The sequence below is a fragment of the Jaculus jaculus genome, chromosome 10 (assembly GCF_020740685.1).
Source record: "Jaculus jaculus isolate mJacJac1 chromosome 10, mJacJac1.mat.Y.cur, whole genome shotgun sequence".
NCBI classification, from domain to species: domain Eukaryota; kingdom Metazoa; phylum Chordata; class Mammalia; order Rodentia; family Dipodidae; genus Jaculus; species Jaculus jaculus.
In genome coordinates, this window is record NC_059111.1 from 21,627,403 (window position 1) to 21,647,393 (window position 19,991).

At 43.5% G+C, this 19,991-nt stretch overlaps 1 protein-coding gene across 2 annotated transcripts in view; it reads left to right on the forward strand.

The window, feature by feature from the left end:
* The window catches only part of Arid3b (AT-rich interaction domain 3B), a 62,317-nt gene that overhangs the window by 15,883 nt on the left and 26,443 nt on the right, over positions 1 to 19,991 (forward strand). The gene's annotated exons all lie outside the window — the stretch shown is intronic.

Consider the following 19,991-nt stretch of genomic DNA (forward strand, 5'->3'; position numbering starts at 1 on the left):
CTGATCAGTATCCTGGCTTTCATTGTTATTACTAACTAAGCATTTTATAATTTCAGTTGATTGCTTCTTTAATCCATGGTCTATGTAAAGCTATTAATTGGTTTCTGTATCTGTGACCTCCCCTCCTCCCCCCAGGTAGGGTCTCACTCTAGCTCAGGTTGACCTGGACCCACTATGCTTTCTCAGAGCAGCCTTTGCCTCCTGAGTGCTGGGATTAAAGGCATGAGCCACCACAGCCGGCTCTATCTGTGACTTTTTATCTTCTTTTGCAATATTAATTTATGCTTTAATTACATTGTGGTTGGGAAACTGGCACGATTTTTATTCCCTGAAATTTAAGGTATCCTTTGTGTTGGCCTGTTTGTGGTTAGTTTCTATATATGATGTCCATGTGCTTGGATAGCTACAGTGTTGTATAGATGTCTGTTGCACTGAGCTTACTTATCTTGTTACTCAGAACTCTCCTTACCCAGACCGAGTTTTCTTTGTGTGTGATCAGGTTGAGAGGTGAATTAAAATATTCTAATGTAAGATTGACTTTCTTCTGACTAGGATTTGAGTGATCAATACATGTAGATTAATACCTTAACCAATATGTGTAAATTATTCCTCTCCCTCCTTTCCTTCCTTCCTTCTTTCTCAGCACCTACTCAAGCCTAACTGAATGTTCTGGCCTCTTAGCATGTTTTTTTTTCTCTCTCTCTCTCTTTCATTGATTTGATTGTTGTCTTTATTCAACCTATCTCTTTGAATATACAGTTCCTTTTTCTTTTCTCTTTTTTTATTTTTTTGAGGTAAGCCCAACAGACTTGCCTTTTGTGGGGGGGCGGGGTTTCGGGGAGAATTGGCCTCCTGAGTGCTGGGCATGCACCACCATTTCTGGCACTTTTTTTTTTTTTTGGTCTATGGCTTAAATAATGCTTTATTGCACAAAAAGAAATAACACTTCTGTTTTTCTCTTGTCCAGAATTTAATCCAGACTTTTTCAGGGTATCCACATCATTATGTGTCTTTAATCCCCCTCAGTCTAGAAGACCTTCAGTGTTTTTCTTGTATGTGTGTTATCATCTTCCTTTTTAAATATTTATTTATCTGCAAGCAGAGAGAGAGACAGACACAGAGAGAGAATGGGTGTTCCAGGGCCTCTAGCCCCCACAACAAACTCCAGATGCATGTACCACTTTGTACATCTGGCTTTATGTGGATACTTGGGAATCAAACTCAGGTCATTAAGTTTTGCAGGCAATCTCCTTGACCTCTGAACCATCTCTCCAACCGCTCACCTTCCCAGTTTTGAAAGTATTGTCCATATTGTCCAGTTATTTTGTAAAACATCCCTCAGCTTAGGTTAGACTTGTTTTCTCATGACTAAACCAGGTTAGGTATTTGGAGCAGAAATACTGTAGATGGCTTATGGTATCACTGTGTCCTATTATAAATGATGGAACATTGAGCCCTTGGTTAAAGTAGTGTCTACCATATTTCACCATGCACTTAGTTTTTCTCCCATAAAAATTAATAAAGTAGGACTGGAGAGATGTCTCAGTGGTGAAGGCACTTGCACCTAAGGACCAGGGTTCTATTCCCCAGCACCTACATAAAGCCAGATGCACAAGGTGGCACATGCATCTGGAGTTTGTTTGCAATGGCTAGAGGCCCTAATGTGCCCATTCTCTCTCTCTCTCTCTTTCTCTCTCTCTCCTTCAAATAAATAAATGTTTAAAAGACAACGAAATTTAAAGTATTTTGTGAAGAGATTCTTTGAGACTGTAAATATCCTGTCTCTTCATCTTTTAGTCAAATTTTAGTATCCTTTGGTCTCCCTTTCCTGGTGGTAAGTTGACTACCTACTACTGGTGACTGATTGCACTATTCATTTTACACTTACTATTGGTTTTCTACTACAAAGCAGAACATTTGCAACCACCACTATGTGGACCCATTGGCTCCTGTTCCATTTCTGGCACTTTAAAAAAATTATTTTCCTAATTTTTTTTTTTTGAGAGGTTGAAACCTGGACAACATAGCAATCCTCCTGCCTCAAGGCTTAGCCTCCTAAGAAACTTTTTTTTTTTCTTCAAGGTAGGGTCTCACTCTAGCCCAGGCTGACCTGGAATTCACTATGGAGTCCCAGGGTGGCCTCGAACTAGAAACAATCATTTTTATTGGTTCCTTTTTAAAAACTATTTTATTATTTGAGAGAGAGAGGAAGAAGCTGAGGCAGATTGAGAGAATGGGCTCACCAGGGCCTCCAGCCACTTCAGATAAACTCCAGACGCATGCGCCACCATGTACATCTGGCTTACATGGGTGCTGGAGAATTGACCCTGGGTCCTTAGGCTTCACAGGGAAACGCCTTAAGTGCTAAGCCATCTCTCCAGCCTTATTGGTTCTTTTTAGACTATAATTTACATTGTTTACATTTTATACTACTTTCACCTGTCAGTACCTTAGTAATTCTAGTTTTCAGCTGGGGAAATGGCTTAGTGGTTAAAGGCACTTGCTTATAGAGCCTGACGACTCCGATTCTGTGTCCCAGCACCCACGTGAAGCCAGATGCATAAATTGGTGCGTGTGTCTGGAGTTGGTTTGCAGTGGTAGGATTTCTTAGTGCACCCATACTCTGTCTGCCTCTCCCTCCCTCTTTCTCTAATAAATAAAAATACAATTTTTAATTCTGGTTTTCACTTCCACCTCTCCAGTCCTATCTTCTGCTTTATAGTGATCTGTTGTTTGTTTTTTACCCTTCCCAAGTTAGGTTTTTCCCCCCCTAATCATTTATTCTTTTTTTAAAGATTTATTTATTTATTAGACAGTGGGGTGAATAGAAAGAGAGAGAATGGGTGCACCAGGGCTTCCAGCCACTGCAAACGAACTCCAGACGCATGAGCCACCATGTGCATTTGGCTTATGTGGGACCTGGAGAATTGAACCTGGGTCCTTAGGCCTTGTAGGCGTGCACCTCAACTGCTAAGCCATCTCTCCAGCCCTCGTTTATTCTTACAGTTTGAGAATTTCTTTTCTTATCAGTACTTGGATCATATTATCTTTGTTTTTTGAGAAATTGAGGTTGTTGGTTTTTTTTTTTAAATCTTTATTTATTTATTTGAGAAAGATAGAATGGGCACACCAAGGCCTTCAGCTGCTGCAAACAAACTCCAGATGCATGTGCATCTGACTTAAGTAGGTCCTGGGAAATCTAACCTGGGTTTTTGGCTTTGCAGGTAAGTGCCTTAATTGCTAAGCCATCTCTCCAGCCCCCACCCCGTTTTTGAAAAATATTATTATTTATTTGCAAGCAGATTGAGAGAGAGAGAATGGGGCGTGCCAAGACCTCTGGCTGGTATGAACAAATTCAGTTGCATGTGCCACTTTGTGCATCTGGTTTTTCATGGGTACTGGGGAATTGAACTCAGGTTGTTAGGTTTTGCAGGCAAGTGTCTTAACGGAGTCACCTCTCCAGCCTGCCCCCCCTTTGTTTTTTTTACTTTAAGCAGAGATTCATATGAAATAAATTGTCTTGGTATGTCTGAAACTATTTCATCTTCCCTTCATTTTTTTTCTTTTCTTTTTTTTTTTTGTTTTTTTTTTGTTTTGTTTTTCGAGGTAGGGTCTCACTCTAGCCCAGGCTGACTTGTAATTCACTATGGAGTCTCAGGGTGGCCTCAAACTCACCACGATCCTCCTACCTCTGCCTCCCGAGTGCTGGGATTAAAGGCGTGCGCCACCACGCTCGGCCATTTTGTTCATATGTGCATACATTTGTTCATGGCTTCTCCTTAATTCTGTTTATCCTGTTGGAAACTACACTGAATCTAATTGTTAATCTTTTTGAATCTTGTCATTTTTAAGATGTTTCTTTTTGGCTAATATTTGTATTTGTATTTTGTTTTATATATATACAGTTTGGTTTTTCAAGGTAGGGTCTCACTTTAGCTCAGGCTGACCTGGAATTCTCTATGTAGTCTCAGGGTAGCCTCGAACTCATGGTAATCCTCCTACCTTTGCTGGGATTAAAGGCATGCGTCACCCCACCCGGCTCTTGTATTTTATTTGCTAATCTCATTTGAGCCTTGGTCTGCTCCTTAAGCTTTATATGTGGCCATTTCTTCCCCTCTTTGCCACTATTTTTTCTTGATTAGTACTGTGATAGAAGTATATGAAGTTTCTCAGTGTTGCTATCTTTTGCAACGTTGGCATTTTAGGGTTTTTTTTGTGGGGGGGTGGGGACGAGATGGGGTCTCGTATAGCTCAGGCTAGCCTTGAACTTTCTGTGTAGCTAAGGATGGCCTTCAACTTTGAATCCTTTTGCCCCCACCTTCCAAGTCCTGTTACAGACCAGTACCACCATGCTCAAATCACATGGGGCTTGGGGGTAAGTCTACCAACTGAGCTACATCACCAGCCTGCATTTTTTAAAAATTTTTATTAGCATTTTCCATGATTATAAAAAAATATGGGCTGGAGAGATGGCTTAGCGGTTAAGCGCTTGCCTGTGAAGCCTAAGGACCCCGGTTCGAGGCTCGGTTCCCCAGGTCCCACGTTAGCCAGATGCACAAGGGGGCGCACGCATCTGGAGTTTGTTTGCAGAGGCTGGAAGCCCTGGCGCTCCCATTCTCTCTCTCTCCCTTTATCAGTTTTTCTCTGTGTCTGTCACTCTCAAATAAAAAAATAAAAAATTTTTTAAAAATTAAAAAAGAAATCCCATGGTAATTTCCTCCCTCCCCCCCACTTTCCCCTTTGAAGTTCCATTCTCCATCATATTACCTCCCCATCACAATCAATGTTCTTACATATATACAATATCAACCTATTAAGTACACTCCTCCCTTCCTTTCTCTGCCCTTTATGTCTCCTTTTTAACTTACTGGCCTCTGCTACTAAGTATTTTCATTCTCACACAGAAGCCCAATCATCTGTAGCTAGGATCCCCATATGAGAGAGAACATGTGCCCAGCCTGCATTTTTATCTTTCTATGTCAGTCCCCTTCGTTAACATTTGTTTTTATAATTTCAAGTTCTGTCAAGCCTTATTTTGTTTTACTCCTCTTAAAAAAAAAAAAATTGTCTCGGGCTGGAGGTATGGCATAGTGGTTAAGGCGCATGCCTGTGAAGCCTAAGGATCCAGGTTTGATTCTCTAGGTCCCACATAAGCCAGCTGCATATGGTGGCACATGCACCTGGAGTTCACTTGCAGTGGTTAGAGGCCCTGGAGTGCCCATTCTCTCTCTTTCTCTCCCTCTCTCTCTCAAATAAATAAATAATAAAATCTTAAAAAAATTGTCTAAACTACTGTGTTTATAATTTTCTAGCATTTAAAAATCTGCCTGTTCTTCTGTATGGTTTCTAATCTCTTTTTTTTTTTTTTTTTTTTGGAGGTAGCGTCTCACTCTAGCTCAGGCTGACCTGAAATTCACCATGTAGTCTCAGGGTAGCCTCGAACTCATGGCAATCCTACTACCTCTGCCTCCCGAGTGCTGGGATTAAAGATGGGCACCACCACGCCCAGATGGTTTCTATTCTTGAGCTCTAAGATATCTTTAACTTTTTATACTTTATATTGTAGAATTTGCTAAAACTTTTGTTTTTTTGTTGTTTGATTTTTAATTTATTTATTTGAGAGAGAGAGAAAGAGGCAGATAGAGAGAATGGGCATGCCAGAGCCTTCAGCCACTGCAAACAAACCCCAGATGCATGTACCATCTTGTGTCTGGTTTTTGTGGGTCCTGGAGAATTGAACCTAGGTCCTTCAGCTTTGCAGACAAATGTCTTAACCACTAAGCCATCTCTCCAGCCCTAAAATATTTTAAAAAATATTTATTTAATAGAGAGAGGGAGGTGGCAACAAAGATGGTGTGTCCATTGATTGAGATGGGGCAGGGATATGACAGAGAATGGAGTTTCAAAGGAGAGAGTGGGGGAGGGAGGGTATTACCATGGGATATTTTTATAGTCATGGAAATTGTTAATAAAAATTTGAAGAGAAAAAGAGAGAGAGAGAGAGGAAGAGAGCATAGATGAACTAGTACCACCTGTTACTGCAGACTCCAGACACATGTGCCCCATTGTTCACCTGGCTTTACATGAACACTGGAGAATTGGGTCGTGGCCAGCAGGCTTTGGAAGCAAATGCTTTCCACTACTGAGTCATCTTGCCAGCCCTGCTGACACTTTTTTTCAAATGGAAGTTTCAAGAATACAAAAAAGGGAAATGTTACGAACTATCAGTTTCCTTTATCCAGCTTGCTTGCTTTCAAGTCTCAACATTTGCCTTTTTTTTTTTTTTTTGGATTTTCAAGGTAGGGTCTTGCTGTAGCCCAGGCTGACCTGGAATTCACTATGCAGTCTCAGGGTGGCCTTGAACTCGCAGTGATCCTCCTGCCTCTGCCTCCCGGGTGATGGGATTAAAGGCATCTACCATCATGCCCAGCTGTAAAATCGTTTTTTAAAAACTTTTTTTTGCCGGCTGGAGAGATGGCTTAGCGGTTAAGCGCTTGCCTGTGAAGCCTAAGGACCCCGGTTCGAGGCTCGGTTCCCCAGGTCCCACGTTAGCCAGATGCACAAGGGGGTGCACGTGTCTGGAGTTCGTTTGCAGAGGCTGGAAGCCCTGGCGCGCCCATTCTCTCCCTCTCCCTCTATCTGTCTTTCTCTCTGAGTCTGTCACTCTCAAATAAATAAATAAAAAATGAACAAAAAATATTTTTTTAAAAACTTTTTTTGTGAGATACAAAGAAAATGAGAGAATTGGTGTATCAGGGCCTCTAGCCACTGCAGTGGAACTCCAGACATGTGTCTGTGTCTCCTTGTACATATGGCTTATGTGGAACCCAGAAAATAGAACATGGGTCCTTAGGCTTTGCTGGCAAATGCCATAACTGCCAAGCCCTCTCTCCAGCCCATTAAAAAACAACAACAACAACAAAAAAAAAACCCACATTTTAATTCTATTAGTTATTTGAGAGAGAGATAAATAAATAGGAGCAGAATGGATACATCAGGGCCTCTAACCACATGCCCCACCTCGTACACCTGACTTTACATGGGCACTGGGGAATAGAACTTTGGTCCTTATGCTTTGCAGGTAAGCACCTTAACCACTGGACCATCTCTCCAGCCCTAAAATCTTCTTTAGTTTTTTGAGGTAGGATTTCACTCTAGCCCAGGCTGACCTGGAATTCACTATGTAGTCTTAGGGTGGCTGAGAACTCACAGTGATCCTCCTACCTCTGCTTCCCAAGTGCTGGGATTAAAGGTGTGTACCACCACACCTGGCTTCCTAAAATCATTTGTTTTAATTTATTTTTTTATCATTTGAGAAAGAGGGAGAAATAGAGAGAGAGAAAGAGAATAGTCACACCAGGGCCTCTGGCCACTGCAAATAAACTCCAGATACGTGTGCCCCCTTGTTTATCTGTCTTACCTGGGTCCTGGGAAGTAGAACCTGGGTCCTTTGGCTTTGTGGGCAAGTGCCTTAACCACTAAGCCATCCCTCCAGCCCTCTGTCTTTATTTTATTTTATTGTTTATTTTTATTTATTTGAGAGTGACAGAGAGAGAGAGAGAGAGAGAGAGAGAGAATGGGCACGCCAGGGCCTCCAGCCACTGCAAACGAACTCCATATGCATGTGCCCCCTTGTGCATCTGGCTAACATGGGTCCTGGGGAATTGAGCCTTGAACCGGGGTCCTTAGGCTTCACAGGCAAGCGCTTAACCACTAAGCCATCTCTCCAGCCCTGTCTTCTTTTTTGGTGTCATCATTTCCCCCTCCTATTATGTAGGTCTTGTTTAGGTAGTGTCAAGCACTGTGAGGTCATGAATATCAAGGTTACTTTGTGTCTGGAAGGCAGTATTGTAAGCACTCCTCCCCTTCCTTTGGCTCTTACATTCTTTCTGGTACCTCTTCCACAATGTCCCTAAGCCATAGAGGGTGTGATAGAGATGTCTCAGTGTTGAACACTCCACAATCACTTCTCAGCACTGTGGTGAGTTTTGAGTCTCCCTAGTGGTCACCACCATCTGAAAAAGAGAAGCTTTTCTAACCAAACGTGAGAGTAACATTAATATATGGGCATAAACATAAGTACTTAGAGGGCAGTTTGATGGGCATAATATATGTACTTAGCCAGAGAACAAAAGTAATTTCTCTCCTAAGACTTAAGACCTGCCTAGCCAAAGGCTTTTGATTAGGTTTTCAGTACCAGGCGTAAATTCCCTCTGAAGCTGGTGTCAAGTCCACTCAGAAAGCAGTAGGTTTCCCCTGTAACAGAAATGCCACCGTTGCACTGGTTAGTACATTTGGCCTGGTTGTCAAGTTGTGAAGCTTACAGGGTCTACTGCTGGTTTAAGACAGTTGATGACTTTTCTCCCGAGCAGGCGACATAGCTCTTTCCAGCATCTTGATAGCAAGTCAACAGGAAGAAGTCTTCTACCTCAGCTCCAGCTTAATTCCTCCGTGGACATTAGCTTCTGAAAGCACTAGCTACTAAGAGGAGTTTTGTTTTCCCCTCTGCTGGGCTCCACGTGGGTGGCTGGTTGCAGCAGTGGTTTGGGGTGTATGAATTTGGAATGCGCATCTGTGCCTACTGTATCTGACCTTCTACCAACACATTCCATAAGGAGGCCTCTGGCGGATGCCAGGTTCCTTGCTACTTCTCTAAGATGGTGAGCAGTTTTTCTAGGCCCAGTTTATGGGTGGTGGAGTGTAGTCGTTCAAGGCCTCTGGCTTTAATGCATTTATTTCACTTCTGGCTCCTGGAATGCCGGGGATCTGCAGCCTGAACTCTACCAGGGGCAGGACAAGTGATAAAATTCCTAGTCCAACAGAGTGAGTTCCAGGTCAGCTTGGGCTGGAGTAAGACTCTGCCTCAAAACAACAACTGTAACAATAACAAAAATAATTCCTAGTCCTTGTTCCTGTTGAGAACTGAGGCTGGTGCCACTCAGCTTTGGTGCCTGCTCACTCATCCTTTTGCTTCTGCCTCTGTGAACTCTCCTTCCTCTCTTGATTGCATGCTTATCTCTGTCCAGGAGATACAGAATGCTAAATTGATCTAGCATTTCCATGTAAGTTTTGTTAGGGATGGGACAGACTCAGTAAGTTCCTGTACATCAGACTAACCTTGCTCCTGGCTGTTTGCTGCTTTGTTTTCTTCCTGTTTTTTTTTTTTTTTTTTTTTTAAATAACTAAGACTTCATAACTTCTCCTTCACCAAATACTGGTTTTATTTCATTGAACTTCATGAGGCAGGCCCTAATATAATATTATCCGCCTTGTTGTTTTTTTTTTTTTCTTTTTTTTTAAATATTTATTTGAGAGAGAGAATGGGCATACCAGGGCTTCTAGTCACTGCAAACGAACTCTAGACGTATGTGTCACCGTGTGCATCTGGTTTATGTAGATACTAGGGAATTAAACCCAGGTCGTTAGGCCTTGCAGGCAAGCACCTTAACTGCTAAGCCATCTCTCCAGCCCTTTTTGAGTGTTTTTATTGACAATTGAGAAAGTAGATTGTTTGTGGTCTCACAAATAAGAGGCTGGGCACTACTGTCTTGGCTTTTTGAGGTAGGGTCTCATTGTAGCCCAAGATGACCTGGAATTCACTATGTAGTCTCAGGGTGGCCTCAGACTCATGGTGATTCTCCTTCCTCAGCCTCCCATATGCCTGGATTGAAGGTGTGCACCACTACACCAGGTGGTTTCATTATTTTTAAAGTAACTTCTATTTTCTTATTTTAAGTATTTAGGCTTATTTTAGGAAACATGGGAAATGTACAGATTTGTAAAGAAGATACAATCACAACAGCCACACAACTCAGATATAACTATAAACATTTGTGCTATTTCCTTTATGTTTTAAAGAAAAGTGCCACATACATACATACATACATACATATATATATAGAGAGAGAGAGAGAGAGACAGAGGAGGAGGAAGAAGAGAGGAAGGAGGGAACACCAAAGCTCACAAAAAAAATGGCTCTGTGATTAGTAAGAGACTTCAGCTGAAGAACAGGTAGAAGACCTTGGCACAAAACCACGTCAACTTTTCAGGTTAAAAATACTGACTGGATCTGGAAAGATGGCTCTGTGGTTAAAGGTGCTTGGTTGGAAAGCCTGCTGTCCGGGTTCATTTCTCCAGTACCCATGTAAAGCAAGGTGCAGAGTGGCACATACATCTAAAGTTTGTTTGCAGTGGCAAGAGGCCCTGGTATGCCTATTCTCTCCCTTCCTCCCCTCCCCTCCCTTCCCTTCCCTTCCCTTTTCCTGCATTCCCCCCGCACCCGTGTCTGTCTCTCAGCTGTGTGCATGCACCTCTGTCCCTCCCTTCCTTCTGCTCACAAGTAAATAAGCCAAATATTTTAAAAATAAAATATTACTAGGGCTGGAGAGATGGCTTAGAGGTTAAGGCACTTGCCTGCAAAGCCTAAGGATCCAGAGCCGGGCGTGGTGGCGCACGCCTTTAATCCCAGCACTCGGGAGGCAGAGGTGGTAGGATCACCATGAGTTCGAGGCCACCCTGAGACTACATAGTGAATTCCAGGTCACCCTGGGCTAGAGTGAGACCCTACCTCGAAAAACCTAAATAAATACAAAAATAAAATAAAAAAATATATATAAAAAAATAAAAGCCTAAGGATCCAGGTTTGACTTCCCAGAACCCACATGTCTTCTGGAGTTTGTTTGCAGTAGCTGGAGGTCCTAACATGCCCATATATTCATATTTTCTCTCCCTCTCCCTCTCCCTCTCTCCCTCCCCCTCCCTCCCCCCTCCTCTCTCTCTCTCTCTCTCTCTCTCTCTCTCTCTCTCTCACACACACACACACATACAAATAAATAAATAAATACAATAAAAGTCTTACTAAAAGCATACTTAAAAGAGCAGTGGAGGGAGCACTCGACATTCTGGACATCCTGCTCTGGCTACTGCAGGCCAGCATTACCTGCCACAGACAAGCACATAGGCACATACACATGAATGCACACACCATGCCACACCACATTACATACACACACAAACATGCAAATCATATTGTTTATTTTCTATACATTTATCCTGTATAGCCTGTTGAAACGTTTAATGAGACTTGGAGAGCAGTGGCTTCCGGGCAGTTTCCTAACTTCTGTCTGTTTCTCTTTCTGTCACATCAGTGGGTGTCCTGCTAGGCTCTCCAGCTGTGACTGCAGCTCTGAGCAGAGTTCTGTGTGTGAACTTAGCAGCCGTGGTGGAAGGAGGAAGTGCGGGGTTGGAGGAAGTGGCAGTGCCTGTTTCACAGAAAAGGGGAGCTGGGGCTTGCTTCACTGGCTCTCAGAGTCGGACCTGGCCGGTTTTTAAGATTTTATTTTTATATATTAGAGAGGGGGGAGAATGGGTATGCCAAGGCCTCCAGCCACTGCAGACAAACTCCAGATGCATGCACCACTTTATGCATCTGGCTTCCATGGGACCTGGAGAATTGAACCTGGGTCCTTAGGCTTTACAGACAAGCGCCTTAACTGTTAAGCCATCTCTCCAGCCCTAGCCAGTCTTCTTGATTGCATGGTGTAGTTCTGTGCCAGATGGAAAGGAAGGACCATTCCATCCTTCTGTCCTCTTCCCAGCCCTGCCCTCTTACTGCTACTTATTCAGAAAATGTGTCTTTTAGCTCTTTTTCCAAGCCACCGAGTTTGAATTATCTCTGTTGCTAGTGGGAGGTGGGCAAGCTCTTTCTGGTTCCTGCTAAAGTTACCTGACAGCGGAAGGTGCGCATCTGATAATTATAACTCCAGAGCCTCCCTGGCCTGGGCGATTTAGTTAAGAGCAGTGATCCTGATCTTATCAGAGGGTTTTGCAAAGTCCAAGAGCCTCTCACAGTATCTGTTTTACTTCCTGAGGCTCTCCTCTCCCCGTAGGATTCTCCAGTAATCCTGCCCTTACCCCTTGTGCATGTCTCATTACCTCCTGGAATCAGTTAAAAAGGGGAAAAGCTAGAGTGTTTTTCTTCACACTAAGATCTGGAAATAAGGCTTTTAACATCACACCACCAACAACCAAGGTAGCAGGAAAGCAGTTACATACATGGCGCACATAATGCTTCTCTGTGAATCTGAACAGATAGTTTGTGTTGCTTATATGCAAAATTGAAACAAACAGCTGTCGTATTCAGCCCAAATACATTAGTTAGGAGAATATATATCAGAGCAATTTAATTGATTCCTAGGAGCTTGAGATCAGAGTCTTTGAAGCCTGGTGATTTTGCTAATGACTGCTTTGAGGGTCAGTTCCTAGATCTCTGCCCTTGGGGCTCATATATATTAGATTATAGAGAGTGGACAGAAAGGAAACACAGTACCATTCTGTCTCTTCAGGAACGACCTCCGTAAGAGTTGTCAGTTTGCACGCATGTGGTAAGGACATGACATGTGTCTTCTCAATTCTTTCATATATATATATGTGTGTGTATATATATATATTTTATTATTAAGGGACAGTTTCTTACAGGTGTCAGTGTGGAGAATGCAAATAAAGAATTGGTAGCGTCACCCCTGTACTTAACCCCAAGGAAAGGGTTAACTTTTGCCTTGAGAAGTGAGGAATGGGAACTAAAATTGCTTTGGACATCTGAGCTGTGCTTTAATAAGATATTCCAGGTGGTCAAGGAGTAATCCTAAAATAGCCTAGATACTTAATTGCTTTTAAAGTCAGGCTCCTGTCTCTGGGGAGGTATAGCTCTAAGGAATGCAGTGCTGGCTCCTAAGATCTTAGAGGCGTGGTCTGTTGGGGCTGCTCCCCGCCCCCAGCCCCAACCCTAGTTCAAAAAAAGAAAAGGTTAGGAGGCATTTGCTAAATTTCTCCTTCCTCCATACTTAGCTATAAGGCTTTGGTTTCTGCTGGCTTTCTTCCTAGCTGTAGATTGGCATTGTCAACTCATTCCCTAGACAGTGGTCTGTTTTCATTAGTGCTCAAAGGCTTCCTGCTTGATCCCCTGCCTGGCTTCTCTCTGTTTGCATAGGAACATACTTCTCTCACTGTAAGAATTCACTGATTCTCTGACTGGGCTGCCTCTTATGAGTCAGTTCTCTCTGATTCTGCTCCTTCCCCCAAACCATGTTCTCCACATAGCCACCCAGTCCAGTGCTATTGAAAAGCAATATGTAGGCATTGTGAATCATCACCGAGGGTCATTAAAAGGATATTTTATTAAATGAAGAGACAGACTACTTGCTTGAAAAACTAAACATTGTGAAGAATGTAATCCAAGTGCATTATTGGGCTGAGGAGAGCAGAGAGCAAGCAGTATGTCTTGACACTGGTCAGAAGTTAATCTAGGAAAAAAATAGCAATTTAAAAAATAATAGACATGCCAGGAGTGGTGGCTCATACCCATGATCTCAGCAACAGGGAGGCTGAGGTAGGAGGACCATGAGTTCTAGGCCAGCCTAGAACTACAGAGTAACTTCCTGGGTACCCCTAGACCCTGCCTCAATACATATACATATGTGGGGCTGGAGAGCTGGTTTAGCAGTTCAGACGCTTGCCAGCAAATTAAGGACCCAGGTTCAATTCCCCAGTACCCATGTAGAGCCAGATTCACAAGGTGGCGTAGGTGTTTAGAGTTCATTTTCAGTGGTTAGAGGCCCTGGTGCACCCATTCTCTTATCTGCCTCCCCCCCCCTCTCATAAATAAATAAAATAAAATTATACGTACGTATGTACATACAGCTAGGAAGATGACTCAGTGGCTACAGGTGCTTGCTTACTATCTCAGGTTTAATTCCCCAGCCACCCAAATAAGCTGGATGCAAAAAGTGGCGCACACATTACTGATGTGGTAGAAAAGAAGCTACAAGTTGAACTGAGTTACTCTAAGAATTAATTGTTGAGGTGCTAAAACTTTGTTAGCAGATGGAAAAATCTCAAAGAAGAAACTGTCCAGAAGGGCCCAAAGAAATAATAAAAAGGAAAGACAGTTTAGGCTAAAATAAAGTAAAATGGAGGTTATTGTTAGGGTGGCCTGACTACAGAAATGATTGATATGCAAACTATCACATCTTGTTTGTTCATTTACCCCTCCCCTACAAAATAAAAATAAAATCTCAGCTTGGGGCCAGAGCTGCTTCTAAGGAACCTCAGGCTTTTTGGCTCCTGGATAATAAACTCGTCTACTTTCATACTTTCATTTTTCCAGAGAATTTCTACAACACTGGCATTTGTTTGCAGAGGCAAGAGGCCCTGGCACACCTATGCACAAACACACACAAGTACAAATAAATTTTTTAAAAACTCTAAATAACAAAATAAATAAGCATAATTGGCTTTTGTGTTTCTTTTTGATTTGTTTTCTCCCCACAGTACTGGGAGCTGAACCCAGGAATAGCATGCCCTCTGCCAGTGAGCTACTTCTCCAGCCCTAATAAGTTCTCCCTCACCCCATTAGACTATAAGCTCCATGAAGTCAGAGGCTGTGATCTGTCTGGTTCTTTTTTTCCTCAACTTTTTAGGTATTGAATGTATTGTAATCAAATGTTTGTACATGGATAAGTATCCTATAAAGAGTTGGAAAGTGAATAATCCCAATTCTGTTAGGTGTCTGTGTACATGTATATGTAGAGTTTATATTTTTTTCCAACAAAAACATTTTTTTCAAGCTACCAGGATATCAGTCTAATCATTTGTTTTCTTATTTTTGCTCAGAAACCATCCACTGCCTCCCCATCATTCTCAGTTCAGAGTTTAAATTTCCTCCTGGTATTCAAGGTATTTCACAGCCTGTTTCCACCATAACTGTCCTTAATCTTCCCTGCCAAAACATGCCTTGTTTATCTCCTACCTCATGCTCGTTTGGACTATAAATCTCCCTCAGCCTCTCTCCATGGCCAGCTTAGCCGCCAGCTCTGAGCCCCCAGCCTTCTCCACCTCCTAATCACTTTATGCTTTGGTACTTGGAGCCTTGTAGTATGTCTGTTTAACTTGTTTTTCTAACACCTTGGTAAAACTCCCAGTGGGGGAAACTACTTTTGTTTTGAAAATTGGGAGTGTGCTCTGTGTTCTACCTGGGGTGGTGCTCAGGAACAAATTTCTCAGGGAAAGAGTGCTTCATCCAGCTGTGCCCAACTTGTGGGATTTCATACCATGACCTGCCACGCAGGTGTCATCCAGAGCTAAGACACTGCTCAGTACCTGAGAAGGCTCTTTATTATTCCCAGGTATTTCTGTTAAGAAAAGGCCTTCATCAGTAGACCTCCGGTCCTCTTCTTGACCAATACTGTCCAGCTGCCCTAGTTTTGCTGACTAGGGCATTCTAGAGAAAAGTTCCTCTTTCACAGGCAACCTTTTATTTTAGGTTTTTTTTCAAACATAGTGCCCTCTGCTTTATTGACCTTCTAGGATTGAGATGTTGACTTTAAACCTTATATGTACATGTCGCAGTGCTAGGTGCTACATTCCTCTAGTTCCCTCAAAGGTGTAATCTCTCCCCTTCCCTCTTTTTTCCCTTCCTCCCTCTCCTGATCCCTGGCCTCCTCTCCTGGTGAGGAGGAGAATCATCTGAGAGTAGGTGATCTGTTTTGGAGGTAGGGATAAAGATTACCCCTTTTGGTGTCCCCAGATTAACTCTCCAGGGCAAGTGATACATGCTAGGTGTTTTTAGCTTGGCTGAAATATCCAGAGGAATCCAAGAATGAGATGAATTGGGGAATAAATGCATCTCCCATTGATGCTGGTCTCAGGGACCACGACTTTGAGACATTCTTTAGACTGAAGACATAAGTGTGAGTGGTGCATGTGTGAAGGCCACAGGACAATTTCTGGGTCAGTCTTCGCTTTCTCTCTCTGGATCTCACTATATTCTTTGCTGCACTTGCCACAAGCTTCCAGGAAATGTTGCTCTATGCCTCCCATCTTACCGGCAGCATGCTAGGGTTTTAGAGGCCCACCATGGCATCTGGCTTTTTGCATGGGGTCTGGGGGATCAAACTCTGGTACTCGGGCCTTATTCACTGAGCCATCTCCCTAGCCTCTAGACACACCATTTTTCTCCTCACTTCTTTCTCCCCTCTTCTCCCTTCCTTATTTCCTGTGCTCAGACTGCTTTTCATTGCTACCCAGCCCATCATGAGTGTGATGGGAGTAAACGAGCCATGCAGACGGGAATTTGTTCTGGGGCTGCCACTTGGAAGCTGGGCAAGTTGCTCGAGTCCCTCCCCCCGCCCGGGTTTTATGAGATAGGGTCTCCCTCTATCCCTGGCTGACCTGGAATTCATTCTAGTCTCAGGGTGGCCTCGAACCCACAGCGATCCTCCTACTTCTGCTGCCCTAGTGCTGGGATTAAAGGTGTACGCCACCACGCCCGACTTTTTTGAGATGTTATTTTCCCAGCTTTTAACCATTTCCATACCATAGAGTTAAGTAATAAATGGATCTAAAGGCCTAGCACTCGACACACAGAATACACACAAACTTTCTTCCCCAACCTTCCACTACCATTGTAGAGGGATTTAAAGGCAAAACTGCTCTGTGGCTTCCCTGGGGGAAATGAGTTGAATGTAGGTATCATAGCAAAGCTAGTTCTTGGGTGGGTATTTGGGAACAACCTATCAGTTTCCTGTGAGCTCCTGGTGAGATCAAAGATGTTAAAAGGGAGTTTTGAAGTAAGGGAGGCTGCAAAGGCTATAAATGACTGTGAGGGACCAATAGCTACTGCTGACCTATAGTCTTCCCTCTCTACCCCCATTTCTGGATTGTTCAGTGGGCTAACAAAGCCTGTTGCTGGCAGAGTAGACTTGCCTGCAGTGACGACTTCTTGCAGGCTTCCTTCACGAACCCCTTTTCATTACATGTATTTTACAGCAACTCCGTCTACCTCCACTAGTCACTATTTTCTTCCACCATTGCAGCCACACTTGACAGGAAGAAAATTTATTTTGGTCCTTATAACTGTCTAGTCAGTCATATTCACATTCTGATGACAGACTAAGAAAATTCTTACACATAAGCTTGAATTGTGTAAGTGAGCCATGTTTTAAAGCAGGTCAGAGCTGAGACCCAGGAAAAGAACTGCTTAAGCCTGTGACCCTCCTAGTGAAGGGGGAGGGGGAGACAGAGGAGTCACTAGGTCCCAGAGGACCTGTTTTGTCTTTCAGCAGATGTCAGTGCTATCTCTGTGCTGGGGGCTGGGAATACCCAAAAGATGCTTCAGGCCAGGGATGTAGAGGCACACAGAAGTAACCAGAACATGAGCCTGCCGAGCCCAGAGGAGAGAAGTGTGGAATCTGCCTGATGGGCAGAACCAGGAAAATCGACATTCCAGTTAGACTGTGAGGAGCAGGCCAGCTTTAGGAATTGCTCTCACCTGAGCCAGACAAATCCTGCACAACAGGATCAAAGTTTAACTGCCTAGACAAAGTGGTGCATATCTGATATTTCTCCATGAACCCCAGCTGAATATTTTAAGTTAAGTAATGAACCATCCTTGTCTTAGAACCTAACAAAAGAAAACATGTCTACTCTAAGACAACTGTTCTCCTTGAATTTTCTTTAGAGTTCAGTGTCTCACTTCAGTTGTCTGGGGCCAGTGTCCTCAATGTCTATAGTCACTGAGTTAGAGACATTTCTGGCTAAAATCCTGTCGCCAGGCAATTTTTAAACCAAGTGCTTCCCATTTCTTGGCTGTAGCCAGTGCTCAGGGTTCCTTGGCACTTTGTGCAGAGTTGGAGAAAGCAGAGACCTGGAGGACTACCCCCATCTTAGGCATTCTTCTCTCTGTTGGCTGGAGCTGAGCTGGCACTTGGGTGTTTATTTTCACACTGGCATGCTGGTTCTCACACTCCTCTCCTCCCCACCTGCCCCACCCCCATTGCTGAAAGCCCTGTCTGGTTCAAGGTTGTGGGCTGGGTTCCTTCCATCCAACTGAGTCTCTAGAATACCTGAGTTAGTGCAATTAGCAAAAACCTGTCTTTTCATCTTGGTGGCTGATAAAGAGTGCTCTTGTGAACAGCATCAGCCTCAGATCTCTGGCTGCAGAGTTGGGAATTGAGCTGCCACAGTAAACAGCTGACATAACAGAAGCGGCAATGATCCCCATTAAATGTCTTTCAGCCGATAGGGGCTCCTGAGATAATTGACTTTCCAGCAGGAATTACTGGCTCAAACAAAATCACTGGGCATTAGGGCAAACTACTGCATCCTTTGAAAGGAATACAAATGTAATTCTGTCTGTTTTTGCTGACCTGACAGGCATAATTCATCTTGATTATTCATTGTGTTAGTTGCCACCAGATGACAGTAGATTTTTGTTGACTATAATTATAATGTAGGGTTGAGTTCAACAACAACAAAGAGAACTCACAGTGTTCCTCCCGGTTACTGGCTTGGAAGAGCACTAACAGTATCCGCCTTGGGACCTGATGTATGCACTGTCAATAGCATTTACTGAGCACTTCCTTACACACATCTCTCACCAGATAAGCAGGGAAACAAGTTGGTGTAGCCTGTTTCATTTCAGCTGACAGGGTGTCACTTCTCTGTTAGACTTACCTCACTGGGTGCTGAATTGCTGCTATGAGGAAGTAGGTCCATATCTCAGCCCATTCTGAGTAAAGAGAGCAAAGAGGCTGCAAAATATAGCAATGCAATATATATATATATATCAATGCCTCTTGCTGCCAGGTGCCCTGGGGAGTGGGAACACAGAGTAAAATTCAACCTGTTCTCGCTGTGTTTGGATGGTTTTAGACAAGATTCCTTCATAGTCCAAAGAATCTTCTGCCAAGAAATTTCTGTTTCCAACCCTACTTGCCCTTCCCCCACTGCTTACATATTCCAGCTAGCTGGGTGATGCATATGCACAAGTCTGAGGTCCAGGAGTGGAGAGGAAGGACAGCATGTGACAGGCTCAGGGCATCCAGTTGCATCCGCTTGGTCAAGGGTGAACAGCAGTTACATTATGAGATTTCGTATTCACCCTGGCACAGAATTGGTTTGCTGTCCACCTGTTACATGTGAAGAGGTTTTTAGTTGGTTCAAATGAGAGCCAGAGGTGGTGGCACACACCTTTAATCCCAGCACTCCAGAGGCAGTGGTAGGAGGATTGCTGTGAGTTCAAGGCCAGTCTGAGAAGACTAACTACATCATGCATTCTAGGTCATTTTGATCTACAGTGAGGCTCTACTTCAAAAAAGAAGAAAGAGGTCTGGAGAGATGGCTTAGCGGTTAAGCGCTTGCCTGTGAAGCCTAAGGACCCTGGTTTGAGGCTCGGTTCCTCAGGTCCCACGTTAGCCAGATGCACAAGGGGGCGCACGCGTCTGGAGTTCGTTTGCAGAGGCTGGAAGCCCTGGCGCGCCCATTCTCTCTCTCTCCCGCTATCTGTCTTTCTCTCTGTGTCTGTTGCTCCTCAAATTAAAAAAAAAAAAAATTATAAAAAAAAGAAGAAGAAAGAGAAAGAAAGATGAGAAAAATAAAAACAATTAAGTGCTAGGCAATGTAGTGTATTCTGGGGCACAAAGATAATACACTTTTTCTTGTCCCTTTTGGTGGTGATGACATAATCCCAGAAGACTGAAATTCTGAGCTGGCACTGATCAGAGACTGCTCCTGGGGTTCTTAGTGTAGCCAGGGGTGAAGTGTAGGCTTCCTGCAAAAGAGGTGTAAGATCTGAGAGTAAGTTACCCAGCCAGTAGAAGTCAGATACAAATTTTAAAAACATAAGCAAAGACACATTTGCCCTTTCCTCTTACTTAGCTGAATGGCATTGGCTTGACCTAATCAATCAAATCAGGCTTTTTTCTTTCTTTCCTAACAAAAATGAACTCTTGCCCCATAGGCACCTAGTCTGTACCTTGGAAACAGTCTTGGGCTGTGGTGGTCTGCATACCACTGAGGCATTCTTGTCACTAGGCTTGGGCTTCGGATGGGAGGCTTGGTTGAGAGACTACAACTTGGGGCTCTTTGCCCTGTTCCCTTGGCCCTCTATCCTCACTCACAGTGTAGCGTAGGGAAATGGGCTGAGCATCTTCACA